Genomic DNA, 4,889 nt, shown 5'->3' with positions numbered 1-4,889 from the left:
ACCACATTCATTGCACAACAGCAGCTAGATTTTCAGCAAACTTCCTCCTTAACGCCTATTGTAACTGAGAAATAAAAAAAATAATTACTCAGAAAAGAAAAGCCTGGAGGGTGATATAGATACAGTTCAGTGCTTCTGCAGCTCATTAATGTGACCGGTAGCACAGAGTGGAGTGTTGGATGCTAAGGTGATGAACCTGAATAAGGATGAGAACAGATGACACAACACACTGATTTCATCCTCACAAAAAAAAGTTATTAAAGTGCAGACAACTGGCTTTTCTGTCTAGTTGAGGAAGGCAGGTGATTTTGATTTTTATAGAAAATATGTTTAAGCAATGATGTCAGTAACTGCACACAAATATAAATTAATAACTGCCTGTAAAAAAGCATGGAAAGAAAGAAAAGATTTGAGTATTAAGGTCTGAAAACTGTGGAAAAAAAGGCAGAAACTTAGTCACCAGTATTAGCTGGGGTATCCCTACTGCTAATTTTTCTCCATTTCTGGCCTGTTAGGTCTCTTCTTCATCTATGTCTAGAGGCTGCCATGATGGTAGAGGCAGTGCTTTGCTTCCCAGGGTCTCCAGCAAGAAGGACAGAAGGGAGAACAGTTGTGACATTACAAATTCTCACTTCTATCTCCCGAGAGATCTAGGAGTCAGAATAACGTGTGTGTGCTGAATACCCCCCAATGTGCATGTAGAATGTGATTAAAGGATCTTCAGGGCAATGCAGTGGAGTTAAACAAAGCTACTGGACAGGTAAGTATAAATCTTCTTTCGAAGGCCAGGCTTAGATAGGTCCCTTTCTGTTTATAGAGTCAACACAAAGTAGAATTAATCCCACTGATGCTTACCTGTTCCTGTTCCATAGTGGGTTCTGCCATCTACTTCCTTCTGTTTCCCAATCTGTGACCATCTCAATTGGCCAGGCTGGAATGACCTTCATTCAGTGGCACATGCAAAGAAAGTTGGGATTGCCGGTTAACCTGGGATTTGACAGCTGGGTTGTTTTCAGACAGTTAAAACAGAAGTAAACTGAAAAAGAACTCACCTTTACCTTTGCAGACCATTGGATCCCTCTAGAGGTTTCCTTGATCGGGTCCTGTATTGTCCTGGTATCCTTTGCGAAGCAAGCACTGGGCGCTGTTATCTTCTTTGGCCTTCTTCCTACTGCACAGGCTTGAGATCAGATGACGTAGATGGGAAAAAAAGAGTGCCAATCTCACTGCGCATATGTGAGATCAGCATTTTTTCTTTTTTACCCCATTGAAGAAAAACCTCAATCTCAGGCATGCGGGGAAGGAACAGCCAAAAACCTCCTGGGTAAAGGTAAAAAATTTTGTTTAGGTCTGCTTTAACCTTCCTGGCTGTATTCCCGAGTGTGCTCGGGATTAATTATCAGTAGCAAAAGCAGTAACCCCGAGCCACACTTGGGGTTGAATTGCAAGGTCCCTGGTCCACACGTGCCCGCGGCTTCCTCCACCGAGGACCATGGCGTCCCCCAGCCATGCTCTGCTTTCCCTGGCGATGCCCATCTGGCATCTGCATCCCTGAGCGTGTAAACATTGGGGACACAAGGCCAGCGGATGCAGATGCCGGCCGGGCATGCGAGTGTGCGGCTGGGGGGTGGGACCAGGCGAGAAATTTAAAATAATAAGTATTTAAAAGTACCACTTTGACATTTAAAAGTACTTTAAATACATCACTTGTCCTTTCTGCAATGAACAACTGCCTGAATTGCACATTTTCAAAGTGGGACTTCAGTTTCACTTTAACAGATAGATGAATTGATGTTTGATCTATGCCTAAAAAAAACCTGAATTGTGGATAAAAGTGAAGCAGGAGGCAAACGGCATTGGTATTGTCTGTAGGTTCCTTTCAGATATTCTTTTCCCTAATAATACCTTACAATGCCTTGTTCCACACCTTGTTCCTTTTGTAAAGGTGGCCAACTTGGGGCAGGGCTTTACTTTTTCAGTTTAGAACTGCCTCTTTCTTCTTGGTGGAATAATCTGGGCTGGATCTGCAATGAGAAAGCAGCGTAAGAGAGCATTATGGGAGTAAGTGCTGTAGTAAGTAAACTTGCCAAAACTTGCTGAAAACCAATTCTGCTTATATGCTAGACTACCTATTGCTTATTAAGGTTACGTACAGCTTATATAGTTATTTACATTTATATGCCAGAACTGTAAACTGAGTGCAAGAGCTGCAATGGGTTTTTTTTACCCAGTGACATGGGTGCCATCACTAAAATGCGAGAGTTTCTTTGTGCATCCACTGGCACCATTGATAGGGGATACCATTGTGCATAGAAACTCCATTGCTAGGCAATATTGTCGCTTCCAGTAAAATTAGTGCTGAGGCTATTCTTGCAGCCAATAACTACTATACTTGCAGCTTTTATTGTAGTTACTTTCAGCAATACTGTTTTTTTTTTTATTGTGTCTACATATATGAATACATGTTATTAATATTGTGTCTATTGCCGACAATGCTGGAGGTATTATTACATCCAATGATAGCAGTGCTAGGAGTTGTATTATTGCATTCACTAAGTATGGTGGGACACACCTTACTCCCACCATCTCTTTAGTGGACCCCACTGGCTTATTTGTTTCTGAAACATAGAAAACAGTAACATGTGCCACACCAGTAGCTAAACACTGTAAAGCAGACTCCATTGTTGGGGGGATAGGGGCATGGTATGGCTGGGAAATGGAGGGCTACACAGTTGCTGCCCCTTTCCTTTTTTGACCAGCCATGTTCCAGGGGGCCTGGTATGAGCAGGAATAGCCAATATGCTCACCACCCCCCTCCCTTTTTACTCTAAAGCCAGCTTCCATGCCTAAAAGTTTTAGGAGGGAACTTTATTTTTTTTTTCTTATGAAGGTTGGATCCAAGGGGCAGCTCTAAAGAGGCCCATGATAGGACACAATAAGTAAAAGGAGCTAACCTTTTCATCGTTGTTCACCCGTATATCAGAATTCCCTGGTGCTTGGGTGCTGATAGAAGGCCTTTGCATACACTGAAAATTTCAAGTCCCTAGAACCCTCGTTCTGGAGATATTAGAATGCATAATTATCAAAACACAAGTTGAAAATTCTAGATTTGCAAAGTTTAGGACCCCTAAAGGGAACAGAGTCTCTAGATAGGTAATCGGGTAGCAAAATCCAACAGAACATAGCATCTCTCCTTAACACCCCTGGTTTTGAAGTCAGCATTTTGTCATTTGTTAGCAGCTGGCCAGCTTGCAAACTGTAGAAGAGGAGTGGAAACAAACAATAACACCATCGCTCACATAACTGGATTCCTGTACTTAAGAAGCTTTTGTCCAGGTGCGCTTAAAAAGCGACTCATTGCACATTTGCAGAAACTTAGCATTCCATAAGTGATAGTTCTGCAGCAGGTAGGTCCATTGCCATCATGAACAAGGTAGTTACGTTCAGCTGTAAAACACTGCACTATCATATCTATTCTTAGGGCCTGGTTTATTTTGTTCTATTTCCACAGCAGTCAATCACTGTGTTTAAAATCCCAGGTTTGAAATTTCTATTCATTCTAATGCAAGTGCACACTAGAGTATTTTTGGGTGTTGTGTTATTAGCTGTAAAGAAATTTCACGCTGCAGCATTTGGTCACTCTAAATTTCTGAAAAACACTTTTATCATCCTATAGGTACTTATGAAAGTTTAAAGGCCTTTCACCCTGCTTTACAAATTTGATCTCATGTCTTTTTCACATGGGTTCTAATGTTTTTAAACTTATAAATGGTACATGTTATGTGTAGACACAAACAATGCTTTTTCAACATCCTGGATTCCTCTCTGTGCTCTCTCAAGCGTCATATAAGCAGCACAACATAAACCGCACAGAAGACAATATAATTCCACAAGCAGTAAAAGGAATTTGTTTTTTTATTCTGTATGCTTGTTATAGCAACCAGATATGTGTCAGTTGAAACAGATTTCCTGTTAAAGTTCAGCACACATTCATAGTCGAAGCAGATGTAAGTTATTTCGCACAATACAGCTTCATGCAAATTCGGTGTCTTCTAGCTATGGCAGAACCAAAAATAAAGAAGATGTGTTTTACTACATGGAAGTAATCAGGCTGTCACCTTCCTAGCTAGGCTGTGTTCTTGCTGCATTTATGGATCAATCAACAGAGGGGAAGTTAAGACTCATTTAGACAAGACAAACCAAGAATAGGAGATCTGCTGAACAGAACAGTGTTCACATCCCTAAGTATAGATGTGCGGAGGAAGAAAGGCACTAGGCATGACTAAGTAGATGAAATGTGAGGCTCAGCACACTCCCTTCCTGCTGCCTGTTGCCAAATATTTGTAATCCAGGCATGTTGTGGGGGAGCATCTGAAGCACAGCAAAGGCTAAAGAAGAAATCAGAGATAGGAATGCCCTATTACGCCACAAGGTCTGCAGATGCCGAGTGCACAAGGCCTGAGAAGTCTAGTGTGTGCAGAAATCCAGTTAATCTGGATTGCAAGTTCCTCAAACAAAACTGAATAGATGAGGTTGGGTAATTTAGAGTTTCCACACAATGGCGTAGCTACAGATTCATGGATTCCAATGTGAATTTTTGAACCCTCACTTAGGCCAAGCATGTCCCCCCTCTAAATTAAGGGACATGGTCGTAATTGCAACCTCGATGACCCCTGTTCCTATGCCAATGAGCTCATCTTCTAAGTATTAAATATTAATTACCTCCTTGCTTTCTTTAGATCAAGTAATCAAGCTGCATTGTGTTACAGTGTGGATTACATGGGTCAAACTGGGACTTGTAGTGCCACAGCCACTGAACAGAACTGTGTTGTTGACTGATGGTCGGTCAACTTGGCAGCCATTGCTACATCATCTTGATTTCCAGGTGT

Source organism: Pyxicephalus adspersus, chromosome 1 (genome assembly GCF_032062135.1).
Source record: "Pyxicephalus adspersus chromosome 1, UCB_Pads_2.0, whole genome shotgun sequence".
Lineage (NCBI taxonomy): Eukaryota > Metazoa > Chordata > Amphibia > Anura > Pyxicephalidae > Pyxicephalus > Pyxicephalus adspersus.
This window is presented reverse-complemented; position numbering follows the sequence as displayed.